This window comes from Neoarius graeffei, chromosome 9, assembly GCF_027579695.1.
Source record: "Neoarius graeffei isolate fNeoGra1 chromosome 9, fNeoGra1.pri, whole genome shotgun sequence".
NCBI lineage: Eukaryota > Metazoa > Chordata > Actinopteri > Siluriformes > Ariidae > Neoarius > Neoarius graeffei.
Window position 1 is genome coordinate 89,849,876 of NC_083577.1, and position 21,085 is coordinate 89,870,960.

The following is a 21,085-nucleotide window of genomic DNA, read 5'->3' on the forward strand; positions in this document are numbered from 1 at the left end:
GCTTTCCCTCACACACCTGTTCCTGGATAAAGGACTTCCTGACAAATTGCCCACGGACAGTGAAACTCAGCCTCCACCTTTCCTCCTCCCACACACTCAGCACCGGCTCTCCCCAGGGATGTGTGCTGAGCCCCCTACTCTATTCTCTTTACAAACATGACTCCACCCCCACCTACTCTGGAAACACCATTATTAAATTTGCTGATGACACCACTGTGGTTGGGCTGATCTCAGGAGGTAATGAGGTGAACTACTGTACAGGAGCGAGGTCCTGAAGCTGACAGAGTGGTGTACAGTGGTGCACAGCAAATAACCTGTTACTGAATACCACAAAATCTAAAGAAATCATTGTCGACTTCAGGAAGAACAGGGCTGACCTCACTCCTCTCTATATTAATGGAGACTGTGTAGAGAGGGTCCACATCTTTGTTGATTGTTGATTGGCGATTGGGTTGCACATGCACATTCTGTGCTACACACTTCCTGGTTCCCGAGTTGTTTGCGATGAGTCTTTTTTTCCGCGGGTGTTGGCGTTAATTACTAATTTTTTTTCTACGAATAATTTTCCAGTATCCTCTTCATTTTTATTGTACTGTCGCTTTCTGTTTTGTACTTTCCACTTTCACTTTCCTTTTTCCACTTATTTTTTCTCTCTTCTTTCAGAAGAATGCAGAGACCGGACATTTTCTTTTTTTCTCCTCCTGCGTAAAGACCACAAGAGGAGGCCATCCACATTGGATCTGCTTTAATATCAACAGATCTTTGATTAAGGTATGTGAATCCTTTCATCATGGCACACCTTCAGCCTGTTCAGAGTGCTGAGTGTAGGATGTTTAGTCATTCTTCCTCTGTCGCTAGTGATAGCTTTATTTGTGATAAGTGCAGATTAGTTAGCTCTCTGACGGAGAAGATTATAGTGCTAAAAGCGTGTGTTCAGGCTTTAGAGAAGGCCAGTGAGAATGAGAACAGTGTAGTTTCTGTAGGGAAAAGTCTGGATGCCCTAGGTGGAGTTAGCAATCACCCAACTCTGGCATTAGAGCCCTTACAGCGGGGTGAATGGGTGATGACTTGGTGGCATAAGCGTAGAGCCAAAGCTACCGCTGAGGCTCACCCACGGGAGCACCACTCCTCTCCGCGTCATGTGTCGAACAGGTTTACTCTCCTTAGTGATGCACCTGCTGAGAAACCTGAAAGAGCTCTGGTTATAGGGGACTCTATCATTACAGCATGTGAAATTAGCTCAGCCTTTAGGGGCACCAGCAGCTTTAGTCAGGTGTCTGTGAAGATTCTCATTCATCCAGGTCATGGTAAACTGTGGGTGGTAAAAGAGAGCAACTGGACTTGCTTGAAGATTCTTGAAGATGTTTCACCTCTCATCCGAAAGGCTTCTTCAGTTCTGTCTGACTAGTAGGGAGCATCAGGTATTTATCCTCTCATGGATGAAAAGCTCATCTAAGGTGTCATTGAGTCATCCTGTTGGTGTGGGTCAACTGGGGGCTGGTTGTGAACGGCCTCGAGAGTCGTTAGGATGATCAATGGATTGCCCGTTAGGATGATCAATGGATTGCCCGTTAGGGTGATCAATGGAATGCTGATTCTCTCTGTCCTCCTGTGAGTCAGTGACTACATTTACATGCATGTCCAAATCGAGCTGCTGTTGGTAATCGAGCAAAGGGTCCCAGCAGGGGTGCCAGAGAAATCCAATCCTACATGCACAAGTGAAATCGGGCTATTGTGCAAGGTGCATTGTGCACCCGAGCCACACGTGGTGCTACACGCCCCATCGTGTTGGTACACTTCCGGTTGTCGTCATGAAGAAGAGCTATAGTGTTGCCAGATACTGCTGACGTTTTCCAGCCCAAAACATGTTCAAATCCGCTAAAATGCACTTAAAACCCCCAATCTGGCAACACTAGCAGTTCCGTGTTCAAGCTGTTAGGCTTGCTCTAACAGACTGTATGGCTACAAACTGTCCGGCGCAGACCACTGTTTTGTAAGACAACTTATTTTGCACAATAATATTTTTCTAAAGTCCATTTTTTGCTTACAAAAAAATTTTTTTTTGCTTACAATTTAACTTATGTCTTAATAAACACACAAAAAGTTCAATTGTTTTGTTTTTATTGACATTCTTCAGATGTTGGACACACACATATATATATATATATATATATATATATATATATATATACACACAAATACAGTGACTTGTTTATGTACACAATTCACAGCTATGCAACAGCTGTACAGATGTATTTGGTGATACAGTAAGTGAGCTAAATTTTAACAGTGCAAACAATGCCACAAAAAGAAAAGATTCATGCCGTTGTCATGATTCGTTGTCATGCCAACCGAGGCTGTTGTGTTTCCCACTTGTGGTCTCGTCACTCGTCACTTCTGGAAGTAGCTCGACAACTAGCTCGATAGGGTTTACATGCACAAAGTAGCTCGGCAGAAATCGCATAAACTAGGTTGTGTTGCTCGATTCCAAGAAATCAAGTTCGGTTCAATTTCAGCCAAATTAAGGTGTATACATGGCATTTTGAACTTCGATTTCAGTCGAGCAATGGCAGAAATTCGATTCTCTCTATGTGCATGTAAACGTAGTGACTGAAAACAGCTGGGTTTTGGTGTGCATTCAGTTGTCTGGGAAGTGTGCCAAGGACTGCATTGTAGGTGGGTGATAAATGATGTCTTAGGTGGGGTTTACATTAGACCGTATCAGCGGATCATCAGATTAACGTTTTTAAAACGATTAGCGTGCACACAGCAACACCAATACACGATTCGCATGCACACAGCAACACCAATACACGGATACGCTCGGCTCCGCAGGCATCCTGCGCTCCAAATCACTCCGCCCTGAACAGCGAGTGCCCTCTGGAGGGTGCGCACTCCGGCCCTGCGCAGCTCACAGAGCGCGCGAGTATAGCGCACAAGCAGTGATTCGGGACTGAGCCACTGTGTGTGTGATCCCAGCGCATATCACTTACCACTTGCAAGTAGAAGGATAGCAAGCCTAAAGACAATCATAACTACACAATGGGCAGTATTTGCTTCAGTATTTGCAGTATTTTCATACTTTTATACTCTTTAATGAAAGGTGATACAAGGCGGAAGTCCGCGCCGTTTTTCAGCAGTCGCGTCACATGACCAACGCCAGTGAATCAGGAAGGTGGATGTCACAGTGACGTTGTCCAATGACGACGCCAGCTAGAGCTCAGCACAGCGTATCCGCGTATCCGTGTATTCTCAATGTTTACACAGCACCGGAGCTGACACGATCTGGATTGAATACGTGGACCCTGGCGGATTCCCGTTTCCCGGAGTTTCCAGGCGTTTTAATGTAAACGGAAAGTGCATCCGCGAAGAAAACAAGATAGATACAGTCTAATGTAAACTTGGCCTTAGACCCCCACCTCTGTTCAGTGATGGCCATTCCAGGTTGACAAAAATGGCTTCTTTAACTCCTCGCTCATACCAATGATCCTCTCTGGCTAAAATGCGTAAGTTGCAATCCTGAAATGAGTGTCCTTTGTTGTTAAGATGAAGGTAGACAGCAGAGTCCTGGCCTGAGGAACTGGCTCTCGTGTGTTGAGCCATGCGCCTGTGAAGTGGTTGCTTTGTCTCCCCAATATACGAGTCCGTGCATTCCTCACTGCACTGAATGGCATACACTACGTTGTCCTGTTTGTGTCTGGGTATTCTGTCCTTAGGGTGGACCAGTTTCTGCTTCAGAGTGTTACTGGGTCTGAAATGTACCGGAATGTTGTGTTTGTAGAAGATCCTCCTGAGTTTCTCAGATAGACCAGAAATGTAGGGAATGACAATGTTCTTGGGTTTGTTCCTGTTATCCTCCTTGTCCATTCTGTTCCTTTTTCTGCTCTTGAGAAAAAGCAGAAAGAGCAGAAAAAAAGACTCATTGCAAACAACTCGGGAACCAGGAAGTGCGTAGCACAGAATGTGCATGCGCAACCCAATCGCCAATCAAGAGCAGAAAAAGGAACATAACGGACAAGGAGGATAACAGGAACAAACGCAATATATTGGGGAGACAAAGCAACCACTTCACAGGCGCATGGCTCAACACAGGAGATTTTAATATTCACTTCGATAACCCAGAAGACCCTTTGAAAACAGCATTTGTGTCCATTTTAGATTCAGTAGGGATTAATCAGAATGTCATGGGACCGACCCATAATGGTGGTCACACCCTCAATCTAATACTAACATTCGGGTTAAACATAGAAAATATAGTCATACTTCCACAGTCTGAAGTTATCTCAGATCATTATCTCATCTCATTCAAAATATGTCTGAGTAATAATATATGCACCTCACCACACTACTGTATTAAACGTACATTCACGTCAACTACTGCACAGAGCTTTATAAATGATCTCCCAGAGTAATCAACTTTGATTGGGTCACTGTCAGCCCCTGCAGAACTTGATCAGGCAACTGAATGCTTAGAGTCAACGTTCCGCCATACCTTAGATAATGTAGCTCCTCTAAAAAGGAAAAAGGTCAGAGACATAAAATTAGCACCCTGGTATAATGATGACACTCGCATATTAAAACAGACCACTCGAAAATTGGAACATAAATAGTGTCAAACAAAATTGGTAGTGTTCAAATTAGCATGGAAGGAGAGCTTCCTGAAGTATAGAAAAGCTCTTAGTGCTGCTAGATCAACATACCTCTCCTGACTAATAGAAAATAACAAAAATAATCTGAGATTCCTATTTAATACTGTAGCAAAATTAACCAGGAATAAGTCCACTATAGACACATGCACACCCGAATTTTTTTAATGACAAAATTGAGAATATCCGACAAAAATTTAAACCTACTAATTTAACGTCAAACAATATAAGTGACCCTGTAGTTAACAATATAACTGTATCAGATCAGCAATTAGAATGTTTTACTCCCCTTAGAGAAACTGAATTACTTTCATTAATCTCGGCATCAAAAGCCTCAACTTGTGTACTAGATCCCTTACCTACACGTCTATTCAAACAGATAATACCTGAAGTAATTGAACCACTTCTTAAAATAATAAATTCTTCTCTTATGATTGGCTATGTACCCAAATCCTTTAGACTAGCAGTTATCAAACCCCTGATTAAAAAACCTGACCTTGATCCCTGTCTGCTGTCCAATTATAGGCCGATATCAAACCTCCCCTTTATCTCCAAGATCCTTGAAACTGCTGTGGCACAGCAGTTATACTCATATTTACATAGGAATAACATCCATGAAATGTATCAGTCAGGATTTAGACCTCATCATAGCACAGAGACAGCACTGGTTAAAGTAGTAAACGACCTACTGTTGGCGTCTGATCAGGGCTGTGTCTTGCTGCTTGTGTTGCTTGAGCTTAGTGCAGCATTTGATACCATTGATCATTCCATTCTTCTGGATAGACTAGAAAATGTTGTGGGAGTTAAGGGAATGGCCCTCTCCTGGCTCAGCTCTTATTTAACTGATCGCTATCAGTATGTTGATGTAAATGGTGATTTTTCTAGACATACTGAGGTAAAGTTTGGTGTTCCATAAGATTCTGTCTTGGGTCCACTGCTTTCTTCTTTATAAATGTTACCTCTGGGTGATATTATTCGTAAACATTGTATTAGTTTCCACTGTTATGCTGATGACACACAGTTGTATGTTTCTGCAAAACCTGATAAGAGACACCAGCTTAATAGAATTGAGGAATTTGTAAAGGACATTTGACACTGGATGCTTATTAATTTCCTTCTGCTTAACTCTGACAATACTGAAGTACTTGTACTAGGATCACATGCAGCTAGAAGTAAGTTTTCTGATTACACAGTAACTCTGGATGGCCTTTCTGTTTCTTCACGTGCAGCAGTAAAAGACCTCGGAGTGATTATTAACCCCAGTCTTTCATTTGAAACTCACATTGATAACATCATCTGGATAGATTTCTTTCATCTCAGAAATATTGCTAAGATAAGAAATTTCATGTCACTCCATGACGCAGAAAAACTAGTTCATGCTTTCGTTACCTCCAGTTTGGATTATTGTCATGCCTTGCTGTCTGGATGTTCCAATAAGTGCATAAACAAGCTCCAGTTAGTTCAAAATGCAGCAGCCAGAGTCCTTACTAGAACTAGAAAATATGACCCCATCACCCCTGTCTTATCCACACTGCATTGGTTCCCAATCAAATTTCGTATTGATTATAAAATACTACTATTGACCTTTAAAGCACTGAATGGTCTCGCACCACAGTACCTGAGTGAACTTCTGGTCCTCTATGACCCACCACGCCTACTTAGATCAATAGGTGCAGGCTATCTGCTGGTACCTCGTATAGTGAAGGCTACATCAGGGGGAGGAGCCTTTTCTTACAAAGCCCCACAGTTATGGAACAGCCTTCCAAGTAGAGTTCGGGAATTAGACACAGTCTCAGTGTTTAAGTCTCGGCTGAAAACATATCTGTTTAGTCAAGCCTTTTGTTAATGGTGTTTATGAGGTAAAGGTGTAGATCTGAAGGGTCCTCAGACATAGAGTGTTTTGGTAAACTGGGATGTATGGATGCTCACTCGAGTTTGTTGACAGTGTCATGGCTGGCTGCTTTATGTCCCAGGGCTCCCTCATGCCTGTGTTACCTTCTGGCTCTCCTCTTTTAGTTATGCTATCCTAGTTAGTTGCCGGAGTCCCTGCTTGTACTCAGTGCAATATGTATACTGTTCCTACTTATTCAGGTTACATTGGGCATACCTAACAACCTGTGTTTTTTTTCTCCCCCCCAATCTGTCCCTCTGAGTTACATGTCGGTCCTGGGATCGAGATGCTGAACCTCTTCTGCTCCTCGGACCTGCCTGATCCATCCTGGTGCCCTGTGTCTGGTTGGAGTCTCATCACATCACTCCTGTGGAGGGTGGCCCCATGTGAACAGTTGGGGGTCACGCCTAGAGGACGCTCTGGACTCTTGCAGTGGTGCTTTTATGACTTTAGGACTGCAGTTGGCTTGCTGACTTTAGGACTGCAGTTGACTTGCTGACCTTAGGACTGCAGTTGACTTGCTGACTTTAGGGCTGCAGTTGATTTGCTGACTTTGGGACTACGGTTGTCATGAACATTTTTTGCGCTCGGGTTTCTGTCGGTGGGGGGTTTATAGCATCAACGAAGCTGACTTTATGTTAGGACTGTTAATGTTATAGTCATGTTGTCTGTTGTTGCCCAAATGAGGATGGGTTCCCTTTTGAGTCTGGTTCCTCTCAAGGTTTCTTCCTCATGTCATCTGAGGGAGTTTTTCCTTGCCACCGTCCCCACAGGCTTGCTCATTGGGGATAGAGTAGGGATAAAATTAGCTCATATTTTAAGTCATTCAAATTCTGTGTAGCTGCTTTGGGACGATGTTTATTGTTAAAAGCACCATACAAATAAACTTGACTTGACATCTTCAGGTATCTCCACACCCTCATCTTTGCAGACCTCTGCTGGTCTGCAAACACCATGGCAGTCATCAAGAAGGCCCAGCAGCAACTACACTTCCTGGGGGTGCTCAGGAAGAACAACCTGGATTGTAAGCTGCTAGAGACCTTCTACAAATCCTGCATTGAGAGCCTGTTGACGTACTGCATCTCTGTGTGGTACGCCAGCTGCACTGAAGCAGACAGGAAGAGGTTGCAGGGAGTGGTTAAAACAGCACAGAAAATCATTGGCCACCCTTTCTCCACCTTGGATGACATCTACAACTCTCGCTGCCTCACCAGAGCGAGAAACATTGTCAAGGATAGTTCTCACCCGAGCCACCATCTGTTTGACCTGATGCCCTCTGGGAAGTGCTACAGGTGCATCAAGTCCAGGACTAACAGACTCAAGAACAGTTTCATCCCTAGAGTCATAACTTTGCTGAATGCAAACATGCACTAACTTCATCCTTGATTGATTTTGCAATATTTATTATTTTAACAGTGCAATAATACAAATGCAATACATATTTATGTAACTTTTTAAATGTATATTGTGTCGTACATTGTTTTGGTGTATGTTTTATTTTTATGTGGTCCTTGCACTTAAAGTGCTGATGACACGTTTTTGACATCTTTGGCAATGTTTTATAACATTAAAAGTAATTCCCGATGATCCATATATTAATTCACAAAGGCGCCTATTTTACAAGTTATGATAAAAAACGCAGCTATTTGGGCAAATTTGACGGGGCTGCAGCACCCAGGAGACGAAAGAGGAGGAGGAGCTATATGACGTCAGCGAAAGAACCTTCCTCCTAACTTACCAGTTTGTTGTTGATGCGACAGGTGTTCAGTTTATCATTATTAGTATTTTTATTATACATTATTATACATTATTATAATTATACATATATTATAATTATACATTATATATATATATATATATATATATATATATATATATATATATATATATATTATAATTATACATTATATATATATATATATATATATATATATATATATTTATATATATATATATATATATATATATATATTTATATATATATATATATATATATATATATATATATATATATATATAGTTATTATGCCTTCGCGTTGTGTTGCCGGCTTTTGCTCCAAAACCCACAAGGATGGGGTAAGTTTATTCAAGTTTCCCAGAGATCCCGAGCTGCATGCGGAGTGGGTGAAGCAAGTCAGGTGCACTTGTGACAAGTGGGAGCCCTCACCAACAGCCGTCCTGTGCTCTGAACACTTCGATTTGGATTGTTTTGACACCCTTCCCAGCTTAAAAGAATCTCTTGGGTGTTCAGTTCAGCACAAACGTGTGTTATTACCATCAGCAGTGCCTACACAGTGTTGCCAGATTGGGAGGTTTCCCACCCAGTTGGGCGGTTTCAAGTGCATTTTGGTGGGTTTTGAACATATTTTGGGCTGGAAAACGTCAGCAGTATCTGGCAACAGATACTGCTGACGTTTTCCAGCCCAAAATATGTTCAAAACCCACCAAAATGCACTTGAAACTGCCCAACTGGGCAGGAAACCTCCCAATCTGGCAACACTGCCAGTATTCCGGAGGGGGTCTACTAGTAGTTATGCCGGATCCAAAGACAGTCCTCCTGTCAGAACATGTGTTGTGAAACGACATAAGATAAAGGTAAGTAGAGCTATAGATTCTACATGATAATCATAAATGTAATCATAAAGTCGGCGTGATATCAGTCATGTATTTGCTTGTGAAAGCTTGCGGCTTTCATGTAACTGCCGCCTAGCAACGAGAGGCAAAGGGTAAAGAGGGTAGGCTATCATAGATTCTATTCGGAAGAGATCAAGACAATTCTAGACTCCCAGAAGAGGAAGAGCTAGCACTAGAGAGTTCACCGGCGTTTTCATGCGCCGTTTCCATTGAGTAGAACCAGAGTAGAACAGCCAGTGAACCGCAGCGTGTTCTTCCGCTGACGTCACAACATGGCCGCGAGCCACGGACCCAGTTTTCTTGCGCTGTGCAATTAAAAGTTGGATATTCGTGTAACAACAGCTTCTTTTCATGTAATTATAACAGAAATCTAACATGTTTGCCATGTTGTAACTTCCTGAGTTGTTCGCGCCGAGTCCTTTTTCCCGCGAGTGCCGGCGTTAATTACTAATCCTTTTTTAACTTTTTTTCTATAAATAAATTTCCAGTATCGTCTTCATTTTTATTATACTGTCGCTTTCATTTTTGTACTTTTCACTTTCGCTTTCCTTTTTCCGGTTTTTTTTTCCGGTTTTTTCTCTTTCTTTTTTCGGAAGAACGCCGAGACCGGAAGCTTTCTTTTTCTCTCCTCCTGTGTAAAGTCCACAAGCGGAGGCCATCCACATCTGATCTGCTTTAATATCAACAGATCTTCATTTAAGGTACGTGAATCTTTTCATCATGGCACACCTTCAGCCTGTTCAGTGTGCTGAGTGCAGGATGTTTAGTCATTCTTCCTCCGTCACTAGCGATAGCTCTATTAGCTTTACTTGTGATAAGTGCAGATTAGTTAGCTCTCTGACGGAGAAGATTTCAGTGCTAGAAGCGCGTGTCCAGGCTTTAGAGCAGGTTAGTGAGCGTGAGAACAGTGTAGTTTCTGTTAGGGAAAGTCTGGACGCCCTAGGTGGAGTTAGCAATCCCCCAACTCCGGCATTAGAGCCCTTACAGCGGGGCGAATGGGTGACGGCTCGGCGGCATAAGCGTAGAGCCAAAGCTACCGCTGAGGCTCGCCCACGGGAGCACCACTCCTCTCCGCGTCACGTGTCGAACAGGTTTGCTCTCCTTAGTGATGCACCCACTGAGAAACCTGAAAGAGCTCTGGTTATAGGGGACTCTATCATACGGCACGTGAAATTAGCTCAGCCTTTAGGGGCACCAGCAGCTTTAGTCAGGTGTATACCGGGAGCCAGGGCGCCGGACATAGCAGGTAATCTTAGGGTCCTAGGCAAGCACAGGTTCTCAAAGATAGTTATCCATGCAGGAGCTAATGATATACGCCTTCGTCAGTCTGAGGTTACTAAGAGTAACTTTGTAGAGGTGTTTAAATTAGCGAAGGCGATGTCCGATGCTGTAGTATGCTCTGGCCCCATCCCAATGCGGCGTGGCGATGTAGCTTACAGCAGGTTATGGTCGCTGAACTGCTGGCTGTCCAGGTGGTGCTCTGAAAACAGTGTGGGCTTTATAGATAATTGGGCTAATTTTGAGGGCACTGCTGGCCTGTTAGGGCGGGACGGTATCCATCCCACTCGGGAAGGTGCTGCTCTCATTTCCTGCAGCATAGGTCATAGTCTCAGAACAGGCCTAGTTAATTTCTGACAATCCAGAGCCAAGGCCAGGGAGCAGACGAACAGGCTAAACCGACTGTCTGCTAGCTGCACAGAGTCGTCACTCAGGGCTCACTACATCGAGACTGTGTCTGTTCCCCGAGCTCAACAAAAAGGTAGAAATTTTCAGAGAGTTTGTTCCAGTAACCTAATCAATATAAAATTAGATCAGACTGACTGTACAGCTGCTGCCAGCACCTTTGATCTAAAGGTGGGGCTATTAAATATTAGATCTCTTACATCTAAAGCGCTAATGGTTAATGAACTCATTACTGATCAGGAGTTTAATGTACTGTGTTTAACTGAAACATGGATTAAGCCAAATGAATATATAGCATTAAATGAAGCGAGTCCTCCTGGATACAGTTATATACACCAGCCTCGTCTAACTGGCAGAGGAGGAGGCGTCGCGGTTATTTATAACGATTATCTAGGTGTAACACACAAACCTGGTTATAAATTTAATACATTTGAAGTTCTTCATACTCATATAATGTATGTAGCCTCGAAAAATAAGTCTACCCAGTTAATTCCATTACTTATTATTTACAGGCCCCCGGGGTCATATTCTGAGTTTCTTTCTGAATTTGCAGATTTTATCTCAGATTTGGTTATTTCCTTAGACAAAGCTTTAGTTGTCGGAGATTTTAATATTCACTTTGATAACCCAGAAGACCCTTTAAAAACAGCGTTTGTGTCCATCTTAGATTCAGTCGGGATTAAGCAGAATGTCATAGGACCGACCCATAATGGTGGTCACACCCTTGATCTAATACTAACATTCAGATTAAACGTAGACAATATAGTCATACTTCCACAGTCTGAAGTTATCTCAGATCATTGTCTCATCTCATTCAAAATATGTCTGAGTAATAATATATGCACCTCACCACGCTACTGTATTAAACGTACTTTCACGTCAACTACTGCACAGAGCTTTATAAATGATCTCCCAGAGCTGTCAACTTTGATTGGGTCACTGTCAGCCCCTGCAGAACTCGATCAGGCAACTGAATGCTTAGAGTCAACATTCCGCCATACTTTAGATAATGTAGCTCCTCTAAAAAGGAAAATGGTCAGAGACAAAAAATTAGCATCCTGGTATAATGATGACACTCGCACTTTAAAACAGACCACTCGAAAATTGGAACGTAAATGGCGTCAAACAAAATTGGTAGTGTTCAAATTGGCGTGGAAGGAGAGCTTCCTGAAGTATAGAAAAGCTCTTAGTGCTGCGAGATCAACATATCTCTCCTCCCTAATAGAAGATAACAAAAATAATCCTAGATTCCTATTTAATACTGTAGCAAAATTAACCAGGAATAAGTCCACTATAGACACATGCACACCTGCAGTATGGAGTAGCAACGACTTCATGAATTTTTTTAATGACAAAATTGAGAATATCCGACAAAAAATTCAAACTACTAATTTAAGGTTAGACAATGAAAGTGACCTCGTAGTTAACAATATAACTGTATCAGATCATCAGTTAGAATGTTTTACTCCCCTAAAAGAAACTGAATTACTTTCATTAATCTCTACATCAAAAGCCTCAACTTGCGTACTAGATCCCTTACCGACACATCTATTCAAACAGATAATGCCTGGAGTAATTGAACCGCTTCTAAAAATAATAAATTCTTCTCTTATGATTGGCTATGTACCCAAATCCTTTAAACTAGCAGTTATCAAACCCCTGATTAAAAAACCTGACCTTGATCCCTGTCAGCTGTCCAATTATCGGCCAATATCAAACCTCCCCTTTATCTCCAAGATCCTTGAAAAAGCTGTGGCACAGCAGTTATGCTCATATTTACATAGGAATAACATCCATGAAATGTATCAGTCAGGATTTAGACCTCATCATAGCACAGAGACAGCACTGGTTAAAGTAGTAAACGACCTACTGTTGGCGTCTGATCAGGGCTGTGTCTCGCTACTTGTGTTGCTTGACCTTAGTGCAGCATTTGATACCATTGATCATTCCATTCTTCTGGATAGACTAGAAAATGTTGTGGGAGTTAAGGGAATGGCCCTCTCCTGGCTCAGGTCTTATCTAACTGATCGTTATCAGTATGTTGATATAAATGGTGATATTTCTAGACGTACCGAGGTAAAGTTTGGTGTTCCACAAGGTTCTGTCTTGGGTCCACTGCTTTTTTCTCTATATATGTTACCTCTGGGCGATATTATTCGTAAACATTGTATTAGTTTCCACTGTTATGCTGATGACACACAGTTGTATGTCTCTGCAAAACCTGATGAGAGACACCAGCTTAATAGAATTGAGGAATGTGTGAAGGACATTAGACACTGGATGCTTATAAATTTCCTTCTGCTTAACTCTGACAAGACTGAAGTACTTGTGCTAGGACCACATACAGCTAGAAGTAAGTTTTCTGATTACACAGTAACTCTGGATGGCCTTTCTGTTTCTTCATGTGCAGCAGTAAAAGACCTCGGAGTGATTATTGACCCCAGTCTTTCATTCGAAACTCACATTGATAACATCACCCGGATAGCTTTCTTTCATCTCAGAAATATTGCAAAGATAAGAAATTTAATGTCATTGCATGATGCAGAAAAACTAGTCCATGCTTTCGTTACCTCCAGGTTGGATTATTGTAATGCCTTACTGTCTGGATGTTCCAATAAGTGCATAAACAAGCTCCAGTTAGTTCAAAATGCCGCAGCAAGAGTCCTTACTAGAACAAGAAAATATGACCACATCACGCCTGTCTTATCCACACTGCATTGGCTCCCAATCAAATTTCGTATTGATTATAAAATACTACTATTGACCTTTAAAGCACTAAATGGTCTCGCACCACAGTACCTGAGTGAACTTCTGCTCCTCTATGACCCGCCACGCCTACTTAGATCAAAAGGTGCAGGCTATCTGCTGGTACCTCGTATAGTGAAGGCTACATCAGGGGGCAGAGCCTTTTCTTACAAAGCCCCACTGTTATGGAACAGCCCTCCAAGTAATGTTCGGGAATCAGACACAGTCTCAGCATTTAAGTCTAGGCTGAAAACATATCTGTTTAGTCAAGCCTTTTATTAATGATGTTTATGAGGTAAAGGAGTAGATCTGGAGGGTCCTCAGACATAGAGTGTTTTGGTAAACTGGGATGTATGGATGCTGTCAGTCCCCACTCGCTTGCTCACTCGAGTTTGTTGACGGTGCAGTGGCTGGCTGCTTTATGTCCCGGGGCTCCCTCATGCCTGTGTTACCTTCTGGCTCTCTCCTTTTAGTTATGCTGTCATAGTTAGTTGCCGGAGTCCCTGCTTGTACTCGGTGCAATATGTATACTGTTCCTACTTATTCAGGTGACATCGGGCATACCTAACCACCTGTGTTTTCTTTCTCTCCCCCCCCACTCCAAATCTGTCCCTCTGAGTTACATGGAGTCAACAGGAAATCTTTTGGTGGAGACGGTGTGGACCTCGACTGGCTATCGTAGCCTGCAGGGAATCGGCCGTCAGACATTCTGTCGCATGTCCCAGACCCGGTGAAATGTAACTGAATTGTCTTGGCCAGCCCTAAGGGTCCCATCTGCATCTCATCATTGGTGAGGAGTGTGCTCCCATCACCCAATCAAGCATCCAGCCAGAGCAGGTCATGATATATTTTTTTTTACCATATTAACATGCCATTGTGTGTCATGCCTGATGTAAAGACTCTCGTCTCTGCGAGCCTACCACACAGATTTAATACTTGTCATTTTTAGGGCATACCTAACAACATGTTTTCTTTCTCTCTCTCCCCCCCCCCCCCCCCCCCCCCCCCCCCCTCTGTCCCTCTGAGTTACATGTTGATCCTGGGATTGAGATGCTGGCCTCTTCTGCCCCTCGGACCTGCTTGATCCATCCTGGTGCCCTGTGTCTGGTCGGAGTTTTATCGCCCCACTCCTGTGAAGGACGGCCCCATGAGGACAGTTGAGGGTTATACCTGTTAAAACTGTTAATATTATAGTCAGGCTGTCTGTTGTTGCCCAAATGAGGATGGGTTCCCTTTTGAGTCTGGTTCCTCTCGAGGTTTCTTCCTCATGTCGTCTGAGGGAGTTTTTCCTTGCCACCGTCGCCACAGGCTTGCTCATTGGGGATAGATTAGGGATAAAATTAGCTCATGTTTTAAGTCGTTCAAATTCTGTAAAGCTGCTTTGCGACAATGTTTATTGTTAAAAGCGCTGTACAAATAAACTTGATTTGATTTGATTTGATTTGTATAGTTTATTTAAGAAATTGCATAGAGTCATGTTCGTGTCATCAGCCCTTTAAGGCTAAGTTTTTAATTTCATTGTACTCTGTACAATGGCAATATATTCTGATTCTGATTCTATTATTATTATTAATATTATTATTATTATTATTATTATTATTATTATTATTATTAAGTGCAGTATATTTTAATTGAGCCAAGGATTTGACATAACAATGAAAACATTCAAAATTATTTTAGTATATTAAAAAGCAAGGAAATATTGATTAAAACAAAAGAATAAAAACCATAAAACAGTACAATGATCTACAATAAGGCATTAACATCAAGCTATTAGAAACAATCTCTGTTTAATTCATCTCTCTCTCTTTCTCTCTCTGAACGCGTGCATGTGTGTGTGCGTGTGTGTGATCAGACATGTTATTCAGCAGCTGGACAGTAAACAGGACTTCTGGTGTCCTGCTTCTGACCCTACAGCGGGCCTCAAACCGGCCCCAAATTAAAAACTCTGTCAGGGCAGAGTATTTTCATCTCCACTGTGTGTTTAACTGTGTGTGAGAGAGAGAGAGAGAGAGAGAGAGAACTGTTTTCATCCCCAAGGGAGTACAGTGTTTGTGACAGGCCAGTCTAAACATGCATTAACACACACACACACACATATATATATATATATATATATATATATATATATATATATACACAAAACCCCGATTCCAAAAAAATTGGGACAAAGTACAAATTGTAAATAAAAACGGAATGAAATAATTTACAAATCTCAAAAACTGATATTGTATTCACAACAGAAAAAGAGCATCTTGGAGTGGCAGCGGCTATCAGAAGTAAAGATGGGAAGAGGATCACCAATCCCCCTAATTCTGCGCCGACAAATAGTGGAGCAATATCAGAAAGGAGTTCGACAGTGTAAAATTGCAAAGAGTTTGAACATATCATCATCTACAGTGCATAATATCATCAAAAGATTCAGAGAATCTGGAAGAATCTCTGTGCGTAAGGGTCAAGGCCAGAAAACCATACTGGGTGCCCGTGATCTTTGGGCCCTTAGACGGCACTGCATCACATACAGGCATGCTTCTGTATTGTAAATCACAAAATGGGCTCAGGAATATTTCCAGAAAACATTAGCTGTGAACACTATTCACCGTGCCAGCCACCGTTGCCAGCTAAAACTCTATAGTTCAAAGAAGAATCCGTATCTAAACATGATCCAGAAGCGCAGACGTCTTCTCTGGGCCAAGGCTCATTTAAAATGGACTGTAGCAAAGTGGAAAACTGTTCTGTGGTCAGACGAATCAAAATTTGAAGTTCTTTATGGAAATCAGGGATGCTGTGTCATTCGGACTAAAGAGGAGAAGGACGACCCAAGTTGTTGTCAGCGCTCAGTTCAGAAGTCTGCATCTCTGATGGTATGGGGTTGCATTAGTGCGTGTGGCATGGGCAGCTTACACATCTGGAAAGACATCATCAATGCTGAAAGGTATATCCAGGTTCTAGAGCAACATATGCTCCTATCCAGACGACGTCTCTTTCAGGGAAGACCTTGCATTTTCCAACATGACAATGCCAAACCACATACTGCATCAATTACAGCATCATGGCTGCATAGAAGAAGGGTCCGGGTACTGAACTGGCCAGCCTGCAGTCCAGATCTTTCACCCACAGAAAACATTTGGCGCATCATAAAACAGAAGAGACGACAAAAAAGACCTAAGACAGTTGAGCAACTAGAATCCTACATTAGACAAGAATGGGTTAACATTCCTATCCCTAAACTTGAGCAACTTGTCTCCTCAGTCCCCAGACGTTTACAGACTGTTGTAAAGAGAAAAGGGGATGTCTCACAGTGGTAAACATGGCCTTGTCCCAACTTTTTTGAGATGTGTTGTTGTCATGAAATTTAAAATCACCTAATTTTTCTCTTTAAATGATACATTTTCTCAGTTTAAACATTTGATATGTCATCTATGTTCTATTCTGAATAAAATATGGAATTTTGAAACTTCCACATCATTGCATTCCGTTTTTATTTACAATTTGTACTTTGTCCCAACTTTTTTGGAATTGTGGTTGTATATATATATATATATATATATATATATATATATATATATATATATATATATATATAAGTTTGACTTGTATTGCACTCAAAACAATACAACAGCGCATTATTTGATGTATCTTCTTAACCCATCCCACACGTCCTCCATGGAGGAGGTGGAGTCTGAGGACTCGGGGGAAGTTTCACCCATATCTCTGGCAGAGGTCATTGAGGCAGTCAAGAAACTCCTCTGTGGCAAGGCACCAGGGGTGGATGAGATTCACTCTGAGATGCTGAAGGCTCTGGATATTGTTGGGCTGTCTTTGCTGACATGCCTCTTCAGTGTCATGTACGTGGAGTTTGGGTAAAGTGTGGAGTAGCAGACTGTGGTGGTGGTTCTTCTTTTGAAAAAGGGAGACTGGAGAGTGTGCTCCAGTTATAGGGGTATCACACTGCTCAGCCTCCCCAGGAAAGTTTACTCTAGGGTGCTGGAAAGGAGGCTCCGACTGATTTTTGAACCTCAGATTCAGGAGGAGCAATGCACATTCCATCCTGGCCGTGGAACAGTGGACCAGCTCTTTATCCTGGCAGAGTTGTTGGGGGATTCATGGGAGTATGACCAGCCAGTCTACATGTGTTTTGTAGATTTGGAAAAGGCTTATGACCGCGTTCCATAGGGGCTTTTTTGGGGGGCACTGCGGGAGTATGAGATATTGGGGTTGTTGCTATGAGCCATCTGCTCCTTGTACAACCAAAGTATGAGCTGTGTCCGTATTTTCGGCACAAAGTAAAACACATTCCCGGTGGGTGTTGGACTCCGCCAAGGCTGCCCCTTGTCGCTGCCCCTGTTTGTGATATTCATGGATGGGATCTCAAGGCACAGCTGGAGTGAGGAGGGTGTCTGGTTTGGGAACCTCAGAATTGCATCTGTGCTCTTTGCAGATGATGTGGTTCTGTTGGCTTCTTCAGAGTGTGACCTTCAGCATGCACTGGGATAGTTTGCAGCTGAGAGTGAAGCGGCTGGGATGTGAGTCAGCACTTCCAAGTCTGAGGCCATGGTTCTTTCCTGGAAAACAGCGGAGTTCTCCCTCCAGGTTGGGAGTGAGTTGCTGCCCCAAGTGAAGGAGTTCAAGTATCTCGGGGTCTTGTTCACGAGTGATGGTAAAATGGAGAGTGAGATGGACAGGTGGATTGGGTCACCAGCAGTAATGTGGGCATTGTACCAGACTGTTATGGTGAAGAAGGAACTGAGCCAGAAGGCAAAGCTTTCAATTTACCAGTCAATCTACTTTACAACCCTTAGCTCTGGTCATGAACTTTGGGTAGTAACCAAAAGGATAAGATCAAGGATACAAGCAGCTGAAATTAGCTTTCTCCATAGGGTGGCTGTGGTCACCCTTAGAGATAGGGTGAGGAGCTCAGACATCCAAAGGGATCTCGGAGTAGAGCTGTTGCTCCTTCATGTCGAAAGGAGTCAGCTGAGGTGGTTCAGGCATCTGATTAGGATGCCTCATGGGCACCTTCCTTTGGAGGTTTTCCGGGCATGTCCAACTGGAAGGAGACCTCGAGGTAGACCCAGAACACACTGGAGAGATTATATATCTCATCTGGCCTGGGAGTGCCTTGGGATCCCTAGGAGGAACTGGAAAGCATTGCTGGGAAGAGGGATGGCTGGAATACCCTGCTTAGCCTGCTGCCACTGTGCCCCAACTTCAGATAAGTAGAAGAAAATGGATGGATGGATTATTTGATGTTTTAGCTCATGAATTTTATTTGATTTTCAAAATAAACACTTATTTCAGTTTTGATTCCTGCAACACATTTCAAACAAAGTTAGAACAGCAAAACACATCATTTAAAATGTTTCCATTCCTCCTTCTCACAAGACTGAGATGTTTAGGGCCTGAAGACACCAAGTGATGAAGTGTTTCAGGTGTTATTTTGTCCCATTCTTCCTGTAAACAGGTCTTAAAATGTGCAACAGTACGGGGTCGTCATTGTCATATTTTTCATTTCTTAATTCTCCACATATTCTCTATTGGGGACAGAGGGGACATGCCCTCTTCTTCCACAGCCACACCTTTGTAATGTGTGCAGAATGTGGTTTTACATTGTCTTGTTGAAATCTCCCTGGAAAAGATGTCATCTTGAAGATAGTATATGTTGTTCCAAAATCTCAGTGTACTTTTCTGCATTAATGCTCCATCACAGAAGTGTAAGTTACCTTTGCCAAGGGCACTGACACAACCCCATACCATGGCACACCCTGGCTTTTGGACTTGTTCCTGTTAAGAGTCTGGATGGTCCTTTTTGTCTTTGGTCCAGACCACACAGTGTCCATTTCTTCCAAAAAAAACCTGGAATACTGATTCATCTGACCACAATACATGTTTCCACTGTGTGATTGTCCATCCCAGACGCCTCTGAGCCCAGAAAAGTCGACGGTGCTTCTGGACACAGTTAACATAAGGCTTCTTTATACACAGTAAAGTTTTAACTGGCATTTGTGGATGTAACTCTGTATTGTAGCTTGACAAAGGTTTGCCAAAGTAATCCTGAGCCCATGTGGTCCTATCAGGAATAGATGAATTATGGTTCTTGATGCAGCGCCATCTGAGGGATTGGAGATCACGGGTGTTCAGATTAGGCTTGAGCACTTTGCCCTTTACACACCAAAATTCCTCCAGATTCCTTGAATCATTTACTGATATTATATGATAATCATTGACAGTATATGATATTATAATTTACACTCACAGTCAATTTTGAGCCACCAATTAATCTAACTTGCATGACTTTGGACTGTGAGGGAAACCAGAGCACACCCATGCAGACATAGGGAGAACATGCAAACTCTACACAGAAAGGCCCCCATCAGCCAGTGGGCTCGAACCTAGAACTTTCTTGCTGTGAGGCGACAGTGCTAACCACTACACCACCATGCCACCAATAGCCAAATCCCTTCCTGTCTTTCTTTGAGGAACATTAATTTTAAACATTTCAATAATTTTCTCATGCATTTGTTGACAAACTGGAAATCCTCTGCCCATCTTTACTCCTCAAAGACTAGGCCTTTGTTTTTGTTTTTTTTGGGGGGGGGGCATTTTCCATACTGTCCACACCCAGCTTTTTCTTTTTTTCTTTTTTTTAATTCATGTACAATACAATTATACAAAACAATCACAATTCAACTACACAAAAAACCTAGTCTGGCTAATGCAACTTCAAAGCTCTGCGAGCATTGGTCTGGCATAGATATTAAGCCCAACCATTTCCCAAAGCGCGTGGTTGACCCGCCTCCCTGAAATGCCTCAGTTTGCTACTGGTCGAAGCCAGAAAAGGCTGTGACGAAGCTTAAACCAATCACATCACTCTTTCCTCTGACGTATGTGACGCAATGGAAACTGCTTGAGTAACAGGAAGAAGAAGGAGGAGCTGAAGAGGAAGAAGACGATAATAGTGTGATCAAAGGCGAGACAACCACAACGATAGGATTCTCGCTGAGCCCCATTGATTTGGCTACCAGCGGGGCTAACTGGTAGATTAAACTCTTACCGAAGCCGGTCGGGAGCAAGGCGAAAACGTCCTTCCTTTCAATAAATACCTCCAGGGCTGCTCTTTGCTCCGTTTTCAATGAGAACTTCCCATTGAATGCTTTCAATACAGCATCTACCGCTGTGTCAAAGGCTTGCCGCTGCTCCATGTTCATAATGTTTCTAGTGAATGAAGCGCTTCCGGCATAGATTCTGTAAACAATCTATGGCTTCCGGTCGCAGTTCTACTACCGGTACGTCACTGCCTTGAACACGCCTCTACCCAGGGCCGTTGGAGATGCTCAAAGTTGATTGGCTCCCGATTTTTCAGGAGCTTGGAAGAGCTAGAGATAGCTTGCCTTGCCAGACTAAGTTTGCAACAGCCCCCGTGTTGTGTCATACTTAGGATGGGCGGGCCCAGGCTACAAAAAAACAGAATTCAAACACAACACCG